Consider the following 12691-nt stretch of genomic DNA (forward strand, 5'->3'; position numbering starts at 1 on the left):
ATGCCTGTGTTCCGATCTTAAATTAGTTTGACCATGAGATTGTATCAGTCTCCTCTGACTGGAATTTATATATATTTGAGTTTGTGTATCCCTCCAAATGGGCACTGCATAGCACACAGTCTTGAGAACCATCTGGACGCTTACCTTAGGGTTCCAGACAACTGCTTCTCCCTCAACACACAGGCCTAGTGCCTAGGCCAGAAATGGAGTAGGACTCCCAGGAAACCTGGGAAGTGAGTCAGGAAAGAACAACATGTACAGGTGCCTGGATTTGGTCTTCTCCAAGCCCTTAGATGCAACCATTTGCTTTTCCCTCTAGGCCTGGATCCCTGAGGTTTGACCCCTGATACACCAAGATAATTTAGTACCATGAGAAAAAGCTAGGTGAAGAAAAAGCAGAACTGTGAAGACTAGGTAAGTGGAAATTGAGTTCTTGAACTGAAAAGACCCCTGATGAGAATGTAGGTTTAGGCGCCAGTTTGATTTCAGATGAAAACCAAAAGCAGAATCACAATACTGTGAGCAAGTTTCTCAAGTCAGCCATATTTCCTGGTGCCTTAGTATGTTGGTCACATCTTTTTTTCACACCGGACGGGCGGGAGAAGAGGGCTTGGGGCAGTGTTGGATGGAATTCCAGGAGCAACACTGCCATCGTGAGGAAATTTTTGGAAAAAGCCCCATCCCTTAGAGGACTTAAATTGGAAAGGTCCATTCTGTCAGAGGCTGAGCAGGCTCTGACCGTGAGCTGGATCTTAGTTCCACCTCCTGAGGCCTACCTGAAGCTCTGGACAGACTGAGGTCCAGGTGTAGGAAATGGCCCGCGGGGAGGGAAGACTAAGTCTGTCTCTGCCAGGAAGTCCAGGCCCAGGAAGTTGTAGGGTGGAGTCTTGGTATTCTCCCAGTATGGGCGGGACTGGAGGAAGCCACCAACCAACGAAGTACTGGGCTTGTGGGTATTTGTCTCTCTCCCCGCCCCTGAGAGTCTGGGAAAGGCCGACACGTGGTGCCTTCAGGCTCTGGGGCCTAGGACCTTTGTGGTAGCAGAGTCAGTGCAGAGAACCAGAAAATACCAGGTTGCTTATAGAAGGATGCCATGTGCTTGCTGGAGGTCTCAGGTACAACCAAATTGCTTGCAGCTAGGAGGACCTTGAAGAGAAATGGAACCAGCCCGCCAAACCAAGAAGGGTTAGCACTTTTGCTAGGAGAGCTGACCACGCACAAACAGATGAGAACCAAAATCGAGTGAAGAGGATTGAAGATGAACCCACATTTTAAAAGTTCTTATCTGCTGGAGGTGGCATTACCTGTGACTTCGCTTCACTTCTCCATACATGGCTGTTATAGCAGGTACATTGTAAAGGAGCATGATTGTTTCTAGAAATGCAAAAACAGGTGGCAAGATTTTAAAACCTGTCATTATTCTGAAGAATACTTAATGAGATTTGAAAAGCATTCAAGTTACAAATGAGGAAAACTTGTTTTAGCATTCAAAGTACAAGAGAATTTGAACATATTCTTAAAGTATATACTATTTGTGCAAAGTGAAGATATAAGAATGTATGGCAAGGATATTTTTAAGTGGCTATTTATTGTTGTGATTGAAGTACCATTTACTTTCTATTTTATAATTTCTTAAAATCTAAACGGTGCCAGCAGTGGGTGTAACTTTTGTAATTTCTTGAAATAGAAAGGTCTTCTAGAGTAAGATAGAAAAAAAATCCAAGCACTCAAAAATATACATTGTTATTCATGTATGCAAATGGTATAAGGTAGTGTTGAAGACTTTGTGCAAAACTATATCCAGTTTGCATTCAATTATCTTTAAAGAGAAGAATAGTCCATGCTCCCAGGGGTTGAATAAAAATAAATAAATAAAGAGAAGTAAATATATATATATATATAATAGGTGCAACCATTTTTTTTCTCTCTAGGCCTGTAACTAGGTAACTTGGACCTATCTATCTAATGCATATACATATATATGCATAATGCATATACATATATATGCATTATGCATATATATGTATAATCATGGTCAGTGTTAGAGTGAGTATGCGTTTCAACTTTACAGATTTTACATAAAATTTTAAGATAAAATTTTGGTATAAGTTTTGAAAAATACAAACAAAAGAAACCCTAATGTTCTGAGGCATAAGCACGTAGTGCCTCTTCCAATGTTAGTGTGTGTATATATATATACACACACATTTATAGTCAGCATAGTAATGATTAGGTGAAGCAGGTATCAAAATTAAGACACTTGAGTGGTGGTATTATAGGTATTACGTCCTGTGTATAAATTTTTAAAAAATTGAGAACCTAATATTCTTTAATGAATTAGTCAATCAAGAAGCTCATTGCAAATGTTTTATTATCTAAAATCCAGGTCTTGCAAATATTTCATGACAATTTCAGTTACCCAGGAACCAACAGTGAAAAGTTTGCATCTAAAACATGATGCATATATAAATTTAATTTAAATATAAGTTTATTGTAGTGTATTACCATAAACACAGACCTGTGTGTGTGTTGAAATAATGGGAGTAAATATGCAAAAGGCTATTAGTGTTTAACACAAGATTTTATGACAGTGCTTTTGTTCTTGATCAGCACATAGTTATTTTCTAAATTCTTTACAAGCACCATGTCTTAATTACTTATGAGAAAACACCATAAGACTGATTCCTAAGGCTTAAGCAGTGGCACACACATACATAATAAAGTCATAGGAAGCCATTAAAAGTCAAATAATGATGTGCGTGGGAACTTGCTTGTGTTCTAATGTTGAATGATGGAACCGTAAGACAAAATCATGTTCCTTTCTACTGGAATTTTGTAAGTTTGGAGTGTGTGTGTCACCCCAAGAGGGACATTGTATGGAATTCAGCCTTAAGATCTATCTGGACCCTCCTATTAGGGTTCTAACATGGCTGCTCCCAACTCAATACACAAGACCTAGTGCCCAGGTCAGAAAATGGAGGACTCACAGGGAACCTGGCAGTGAAACAAGTCACATGGCCTGGTGCCTAGATTTGCTCTTCTCCAGGCTGTTATTTCCATTATTTTCTTCACTTTCTTAGCCCTAGGTCCCTAAGGAATTTCCCACTGAAGCAGATAACTTGGGAAAATGTTGGGGATCAAGGTTGAATGAAGAAGAGCAGACCTACAAAGCTAAGGTAGAGTGGAAATGGGATTCTTTACACAAAGTATGGCTGATGAAACTGGGTGGTATAGGCTTCAGTCTGAGTTTAGAGGGAAACCAGGAGCAAAAGTGAATTCGAATGAGCAGATTTCCCCCAGACAGGGCCAATAGCAAAGCAACTTTGTTTCCTGTCTCCTTTGTCTTGGTGGCTTTTTCAGACTGAATGGGTGAGAAGAGAAGGGCTTTGGGGGTGGGGTGCACAGGCAGGGCTAATCAGCTTTTCCAGAGCAATACTGCCATCAAGAGGATGTAGTTTGACAAAACATAAACCCAAAGTTGTTAGAGTTCCCCCAAGTTTTAGCAACTGAGAAATGTTGGGCCTTTTGTGAGGTTGAGCGGACCCTAGCCCTAAGTACGTCCCCTTCACTTTAAATCTGAAGTCTTCCAGGAGCTCTGGACAAAGGCAGGATCCCGGGGGAGAAGCTGATAAGTGGAGGGTCAGGGGAAGGACTGAGGGGACAGCTGCTAGGCAGGTGGAGTATAGGAAGTATTGGGGCTTAGATATCTACCCAGTGAGGGTGGGGCTAAAACAAATGGCTTGGATCCTATCTAGGGGGACTTCTGGCCACATATCCTCTGGCTGTGCCCCTTGAGCAATGAGGTGGGGGTTGGCACAAGGTGTCAGCAATGTTAGGGTACAGATGAAACATCTCATTCCAGATGATGTCTAACAGCAGCCAGCGTGCTTTCTAGGGGTCTCAAGGATACCTAAAAGTCTGGTGCCCCTATTGCTTAGAGCAAGGAAGACCTGAGGAGAAGGTAGTGTGTGTCACTTGGGCAAGCCAATAAATCATTGAACATCAACAGGAGTGCAGATATACACAACCAGCAGACCTGGCAGTATTTTCTGAAGCCAGGAGGTAACAGCTATGGTGGCTTTGCAGCACTTTTTCTAGGGCCCAATGTGAAGGCTTCCCTATTTAGAGAGACATACTCTTAGCTCTATTAAGGGAACAGAAATGAGTTCTTTAGCTGTTGGCCTTCCCCTGAGGAAGATGAGGCCATTGAGACTTGGGACCTAACTGTTCATTCAGATTAGCAAATATTGTTCTTTGTGCCTGCTTCTTAGCCTTTTTCTAATGAAGATTCCTTGTAAGGCCTCTAAGGACACCCTCCTTTGGAAAGCTGAGCACATCAGGACCCTCAGGACACTTGCCCATAGCATAGCAAGAAAAGGCAAAAAGTTCTTAAGATTGACTGCACATGAGAGTTTTCTTGTGTATCAATGATGGATTCAGTGGCTGACCACTTACAGAAGAGGAAGAAATGTTATTCTTGGGTACTGCTGTAATATATGGTCACCATCTGAATTCAACCTGCCCAGGGTGGAGCTATAACATCTATTAGGAAGTTTTTAGCAACTACTACAAAGACCATAGGGTCCCTGGGGAAAATGACTCTCCTACTATTCATGTCTTGGTCTAGCTGTCCTTGAGGATGTTATAGGTTGACATGAGCCAAGAAGGGTTTGAAAACATTTGAGAAAGCATGTCTCAATGGTCTCAAATAACCTATGAAAGTGTAAGGTGACCTCTGACCTTTTCAGCCTACTTCAGCTAAGCAGGTGACTGAGAGAAACCCTGCATCAGATGGGTTAGGCTGCCAGCTGTTGAGTCATAGTTTGACTTGACCATATGCTAGACTAGGAAAGCCAGATGTATGGAGTCAGTGCACCATATCTGAACTTACAATTGTGAGTGACAGAGAGGTAGCCCCAGCCGTAGAATTCCTCAGGGTCAGGAATTTTGTATTCCCACACATTTTGGTTTACATTAAGAGACTATCTGGTCAGAGAGTGGATAAAGGCCTAAAGCAGCAGCACCTTGCTGAGTTCCAGGAATTCAAACATGACACTGTGACCAGTAATGGGAGATTATAACTATTGCCAACTCTCAATACCGCTCAATCATTGACACTCATCTCAGATCAAAAGCTGTTTCAAAATGAAGTTAAAAAGAAAACCACTCAGCAGGAAAGATGGCAAAGGAATAAGGCACCTCTGTTATCACAGAGTCTCAAATTCACCAGTACAGAAGTAAATTGCAGTTCACTGTATTCTTCCATTATGCCCTTAAATCTTTATCATAACCCCTAGCAAGCCTTTGAAAAGGAATCCATTGATGTCAATGTTTGTGTAATGATTTGTAGAATTGGACAAGCTCCTACCAAGTGAGAAGCACTGTTAATTGGTTCACCTCTTTGAAGGTCAATTGGCCAAATCATTTAACCTTTCACATGAGCATACCCTTTGTCCAGAGACTACCTCTTGAAAGTGATCGCACAGCCAAACTCCCACAGGAAAGTAGAAAGGAGAGGACAAAGAGGATAGCTGAGATTTCTTTTGCAAGGATGGCGGTGGGGAGGGGGCAAAACATCCATTGTCCAAGTTCAACTACAGTTAAGTTCAGCTATAGTAGGTAGTCTTTTTAAGCCTTTGGAAAGATTGAAATCCATTCGCCAAGTCCTCAATAGGGGAGGTGACCACACCTCTGATTTAGGCAAGAAAATGCAAAATGTTGTAACGGGATCAAACCATTCTGGTTGGCTAACAACAAGGAAATTGAAAAGAAAAATGAAGTTTTTCTTTCTCTCTTAATTACATACATTATTAATTCAAGTTGAACACATAAACATGTTGGTTCAGAAAAGTAAATAGGCAGAAAGGAAGTTATCTGGAAAGTTCCCCAGTCAAGCAACTAACAGTGTGTAATTTTCTGCAGTGATGTTTCTAATGACTTGCCTTCACGTTTTAACTTACACTTGTCCAAAGCCTTGAAATGTTGAAAAGGAGAAAAGCTTACATTTGCAAGTTTTTAAAAAATTCAAGAAACCAGCACCATCTCAATATATAATTAGGAAAAGAACATATTACAAGATGTATTTTTCTTTAAAACATACGCACACACTTCTACACACATGCAAGATTTAAAGGCTCTATTCTGAATTCTATTTCCAAATTTTACTTAACAGAAAATCCAGCTTTCTGAAGCACATTTAATGACATATGATGAGACTTATGTGATGTGAGACCTGAGAAAACTATGATAGAAAGAAGCAACTCAAGCTGCAAGGATATTCCTCATGTATCATGCAAGGATATTCCTCATGTATCATGTAAGTAAAAACTCACCAAATCCTGACAACCTGTCCACATGTGCCCACAATGTACAATTATATATTAAAAAGAGCAGAATGCAATATAACAAACATCAATGGAATATCAATTAAACTTCTTAAGAATATCATTTCTTTACTGCTATATATTTGTTCCACTTACTGATTTTTTCCCAGATGCATATGATTCTTACGGTTTGATCAACAGTAAAAGAATGCTATGAGATTTAGCCATAAAAAACTATCTTGTTCCTCAAGAAAAGTTAATGCTATTGGAGAGTACTCATGGTCTAGAGTTGAGTTGAGAATTCAGGGCACCAAATTCTATGTGTAGTGGGACCAGTGAGGATGGATTTGAAGAAAAGAAATGGAAAAGTGTGTGTGTGTGTGTGTGTGTGTGTGTGTGTGTGTGTCTAGCATTGTGCTGAGGAATGTGGGGAGTATATTGATGAGATATAGACTAAATTTATTTCATTAAATAGCATCAGTTATTATTGAACAGTTATATATCATTTTTTAATGTTTAAACCAATATACTCATCAAGCTGCTAATAGTGGATGCCTCAAAAAAGTGGGATTTGTGATAAAGTGTTTCCATTTGTTCTTCATATATTGCGTATTCTAAGAGATTTTTCAAGAAGCTGATGATATATTTGTAATTTGAGAGTCAACCCAGAACAAATATGTGCAAAAGAAATTATTGGTGAAAACTTGATTTGTTGGCTATTTGAAACCTAATATATTTATATCTTTAACTGATCACAGAAAACAGGTGTATTCAGGACACCCATATTTTAAAAATCCTTATCCGCGTCAGTGGGCATTACCTGTGGCCTCACTGCACTTCTTTGTACAAGGCTAATGTATCTGGTTATTTTGTAAACATGTATGCTTAATTTTAGGAAATGCAAAAATTTAAGAAGCAACCTTAAAAATATTGCCTATTCCAAGGAGTAGTTAATGATGTTTCCAAATACCTCAAACTGTCATAAGTGAGAAAAGCATGTCTGACATACAAGGTAACTGGGATTTTAGGTTAAAAAATATACATTATATGTGGATAGGGAAGATATGAGAATGTATGGCAAAGACATTTTAAAAGTCATTTCTTCTAGTTTTCATTGAGATACCATTTATTTTTGGCTTTGTAATTTCTCAAAATATGAGCAGATTTCCAACAGCAGATGTTACCTTTATAATTCCTTCGAAGAGAAACTTCCTTGTAGAATAAAGTATAAAGAAATTTCCAGCTAGGGAAAATAGATGTTGATATACGGAAACATGCAATTTATGTAAGTTGTTGCAGAAGACTTTGTAGAAAACTATGCCCAGTATAAGTCAAGTTATAATTAAGGTGAAATAAATGTGCATATATATGTATAGCAATATTATGTGTTATATATATATAGCAATATTATATGTTATATATGCCATATTTAAACTATATAATAAATGGAGCAATAAGAAACATTTTTGTTTGTTTGTTTTTTGAGACGAAGTCTCGTTCTGTAGCCCAGGCTGGAGTGCAGCGGCGTGATCTCAGATCACCCCAACTTCCGCCTCCAGGTTCAAGCGATTCTTCTGCCTCAGCCTCCAGAGTAGCTGGGATTACAGCTGGGCGCCACTGCATCCAGCTAATTTTTTGTATTTTTAGTCGAGACGGGATTTCACCATGTTGGCCAGGCTGGTCTTGAACTCGCAACCTCAGGTAATCCGCCCGCCTCGGCCTCCCAAAGCGCTAGGATTACAGGCGTGAGCCACCGCGCCCAGCCAAGAAACATTTTTCTGCAATGCTTTCATTACTAAATATGAAGACAAAAATTTTATATAATGTGGCCAAACTGTCTTAGAATCAGGAGTGGCAATCTCCTAGGCAAACCATCATGTACAAACAACCAATTTTAATATAAATTTATTGTCACATATGAACATAAATATAAAACTCTGTGTGTATTGAAAGGAGTAGGAGGACATGATCTAAAAAATTATCAGTGGTCTTAATCAGTTTTATGATAGTGCTTTACTCTTTATCAGTGCATGGTTATTTCTGAATCCTTGGCAAACATCATGTCTTAATTATTAATGAGGAAGTGATTTTAAGGCTTATCTCTAAGAGATAAATGGTAAATACAGATACAAAGATAAATACACACACACACACACACACACACACACGCACACACCCCTACATACCCAGTGAAGTGGTAGGAAGCAATTGGAGACCATTTAATGGCATCGGAAAGTGTCTTCGAATGGTAAATGAAATCACAAGACAAAACCCTTGGAATGAGAGCCATTTGGGCACTTCTCTTAAGACTCCAGCCAAATGGTTACCAACAAGTCAACACGTAAGACTTAGATCTCTATCCTGAAAATATAGAATTCCTTGGGAGCCTTACAGATGGATGAGCCAGGCAAGGACATGTGGTTTGGTACTTAGAGAGAACCTCCCGGCCTTGAGTTTCTAGCATTTTCTTTTTCTGCTTAGGCCTGGATTCTTGAGTCTTGAATCCAGAAGCAGAAGTTGGTAACTTGGGAAAATACTGGAGATGTAATGCTGAGTGAGCGAGAACACAACTGTGAAGGCTAAACCTATTGGAAATGTAGTTCTTAAAAAGAAAAGGCCTCAGTTTCGTTTCAAATGGAAACCAAAAGCAAAAGTACAGCAGCGTGATCAGATTGTCCCAAACTAGGCAAAAGTAAGGCTGCCATATTTCCTGGCGTCCTTTTCTTGCTGGCGTTTTTTTGGACAGAAAGGGCGGGAGAAGGACTAAGGAGCAGTACGTGTTGGTATATCTGGAGCACTACTGCCATCGTGAGGAAATAGTTTTAAAATGCCGTACGCCATTACAGCGTCCGTCCCGTGAGGTCTTTCGGTTTAGAAACGTCGGTTCAGCGGAGAGATTGAACAGGCCCTAACCCCAAATTGGGCTTCCCTGACTTCTCTGAGTTATTCCGGGATCTCTGGGCAAAGACTTGATGCTAATATGACAAAGGTGATATCCAGGTGTAAAAGTCTGTTGTTGGCGAGGCAGGACAGAGCCAACGGCTGCCAGAAGTCCGGGCACAGGAAGTTGTTGGGTGGGGCTTCCGTTGAGGATAACTTTCAGGGCCCAGTGAAGGGCTTGTGCCCATTGTCTCCTGTTCCTGTCCCTGCCCCTCAGAAGATGGCTCAGGTCGATTCACCTTGTTCCGGAGCCATAGAACCTGGGCTCCCTTTGATAGCAGCATCACAACTCATAAAATAGGCTAATTTGAGGAGATATCTTATAACAGCATTTGTGCTTGCTGGGGGATCTCATACACAGCAAAAGTCTGGACCCCATTGCCTTAGAGCAAGGAGGGAAATGAAGAAACACTGGGAGCCATCCTGCCAAGCCAAAAAAGGCCAACTCTCCTGCTTAGAGAGCAGAGGCATACACAAAGAGGCCAAAAAATGTTATGCTTATAGCCAAGGCCTGTCCCCTAATAGAGTTTTGCCATCATCTCAGATCTCTTGGTGGGGTTGGTGGGGAGGAAGGGAGGAGTGCTCATCTCTTTATTTGTTCTCCCAGAGGATGCTGAACTCCTTGAAGTCTAGTGATTCTCCTCATACATAACAATTGTTCTTCTCTGTTACTTCTTCATAAAAAGCTCCAGTTGAGGATACCTGGTAAGCCTGATAACCCATACTTCTTGCTCCCAAGTTGATGGAGAACGTCTAGAATTACTTGGGATTCATTGCATAATGGAGAAACATTCTGGCCCCCTCTTCTACTTTCCTCACTCAGTTAGCATTTGACCTCATAGAGTAGTTGAAGATGATTTTTTGTACGTGTGTTTGCGTGTAAGCGTCCTGTGACTAAAAAATTTAAAACTTTCTTTTCTGTCGTATTTAAACCAATGGCAAAATTGGTAAAGGAATTAAACAGGCAATTTACAAAAGAAGAACTCCAGCTGTTTATTAAATAAATGAAAAGATACTCAATTTTACTACTGTTTATGACATTCCAATTATCTACACACATTGTGTTTATGTATGTATTGTGTTAGTTTATAAATATATGCACCAATATTTGCACATATTCCTATATCTATGCATACATGCCTGTTATATATATATTTATATGTACTATGTATATATGCATGCACATTAAGTTATATACAATTTTTACAAATATAGAGGTATATATAAAGACATGTATGTGTAAATGTGTGTGTGCACAATTAAAATAATTCTATTCACTTAAATATTATATTCAATTACATATCAATTATTTCAGTTAAATATTAATTATAACTGATATAGTAAATAAATACAACTGAATTATATTAAGTTAAATATTAAATAATTCTATTCAGTTAAGTGATTCTATTCAATTAAATATCCTATTTAATATTCTTTTATCCCCAAGACTTAGAACAGTGCCCAGAACTTGGCAGGAACTAGATAAATATTGGTTAAAGGAATGTATGATTTCCTCTACATATTGAGAGATCTGAGATGGTAAACACCAAAGTGCAAATACTAGTAACTGTACTACCATATACTGTTTATGAATGGATGCTCATGTCTTTTTTTAAAAAAACATTTTTCACGTTTTTTAAAAAAGGATGCTTTATAAAAGATAAGAAACATCTATTGTTTTAATATATTTAAAAATACAATTCAGATTATAAAGTATCATCAATAGTAAGAGTCTTTTTTTTTTTTTTTTTTTTTGAGACAGAGTCTTGTTCTCTTGCCCAGGCTGGAGTGCAGTGGCGTGTCTTGGCCCACTGTAACCTCCGCCTCCCAGGTTCAAGCAATCCTCCCACCTCAGCTTCCAAAGTAGCTGGGATTACAGACATGTGCCACCGTGCCTGGCTAATTTTTTTTTCTTTTCTTTTTTAGATGGAGTCTCGCTCCATCGCCAGGCTGGAGTGCAGTGGCGCAATCTCGGCTCACTGCAACCTCCACCTCCCAGGTTCAAGCGATTCTGCTGCCTCAGCCTCCAGAGTAGCTGGAACTACAGGCGTGTGCCACCACACCCAGCTAATTTTTGTATTTTTAGGAGAGACAGGGTTTCACCATGTTGGCCAGGCTGGTTTCGAACTCCTGGCCTCAAATGATCTACCCGCCTTGGCCTCCCAAAGTGCTGGGGCATCAGACATAGGGGAAATTGGACACATTGGAGGAGGTCAGAAAATTTTGAGATAAATTTTGCGAGGAAAATTAAATTGATCAAAATCTGTAATATGAATGAGAGCCTTGAGAGATATTTTAGTCAACTTGTATATGTGTGTGTTTGAATGAACTTTGAGTACACAGACCATCAAATGAAATGACTAGTAAATTATTCTAGGAGACAGAGACTAGGGGAAAGAAGTCCAGAAAAAGAAAAGCAAACACAATTTAGTACATGGATCATCTCAAGATATTTACATTGTTATAGTATTGTATGCATTAAATATTGACACAAGCAATTATAGCTACATTGGGAGGATGGGAAGGAAGGAAGGATGTAAGTGAAGTACTAATATTGGTATTAGTGAAGTGTAGTGAGGGCAAAGAAAGTAAAATATTCTTCTAGAAGGAATTGGTAATATGGGCATTCTATTTAGGGATATATAAGCAAGTAAAAACTTACTAGCTAAGAGTGTTAAAAGTGTTTCAATCATCTGGGCACGGTGGCTCACGTCTGTAATCCCAGCACTTTGGGAGGCCAAGGCGAGCAGATCACGAGGTCAGAAGATCAAGACCATCCTGGCTAACACGGTGAAACTTCATCTCTACTAAAAATACAAAAACTTAGCCGGGCGTGGTGGCAGGTGCCTGTAGTCCCAGCTACTCAGGAGGCTGAGGCAGAAGAATGACGTGAATCCGGGAGGCGGAGCTTGCAGTGAGCTGAGATCGCACCACTGCACTCCAGCCTGGGTGACAGAGTGAGACTCCATCTCAAAAAAAAAAAAAAAAAAAAAGTTTCAATCTCGGAGGAATGTCAGAGATGGCATAATGTTGTTTGTAAAGTATTGTACAAATAACTAACGTTGAAAAATGTGTTCATGTATAATTTTGACTTAAAATCTTTAAAAACTGTATCTATCTATCCATCCATTCATCCTTGTGGTATATAGGCAGAATTCTAAGATGATTCCATCTCCCTGTATAATTCCTTAAGTATGAGTGGGACCTGTGAATATGATAGATTATCACTCCTCTGATTCCTTTATATTATATGGCAAAAATGATAGTGTCTTAAAAGGGAGATTACCCTGGGAGGGCCGGATCTAATCAGGACAGGGAAAGAGGGCCTGGTGGTCTGAGATCTTCTCTTTTGCTAGCCTCAAAGAAGTAAGCAATTGTGAGTTCTAAAGCTGCAACAAAATGAATTCTGCCAACAACCACATGACCTT

General features: G+C 39.6%; 1 long non-coding RNA gene across 2 annotated transcripts in view; it reads left to right on the top strand.

The window, feature by feature from the left end:
* The first annotated feature begins 981 nt into the window (after positions 1 to 981).
* The window catches only part of LOC105481435 (uncharacterized), a 133141-nt gene continuing 121431 nt past the window's right edge, over positions 982 to 12691 (top strand). For both annotated transcript variants that reach the window (XR_986941.3, XR_011618300.1), the window contains exons 1-3: positions 982 to 1347; positions 3081 to 3176; positions 6173 to 6316. This is a non-coding gene — a long non-coding RNA (uncharacterized lncRNA). The remainder of the gene's footprint in view (positions 1348 to 3080; positions 3177 to 6172; positions 6317 to 12691) is intronic.

The sequence above is a fragment of the Macaca nemestrina genome, chromosome X, assembly GCF_043159975.1.
Source record: "Macaca nemestrina isolate mMacNem1 chromosome X, mMacNem.hap1, whole genome shotgun sequence".
Taxonomy (NCBI): domain Eukaryota; kingdom Metazoa; phylum Chordata; class Mammalia; order Primates; family Cercopithecidae; genus Macaca; species Macaca nemestrina.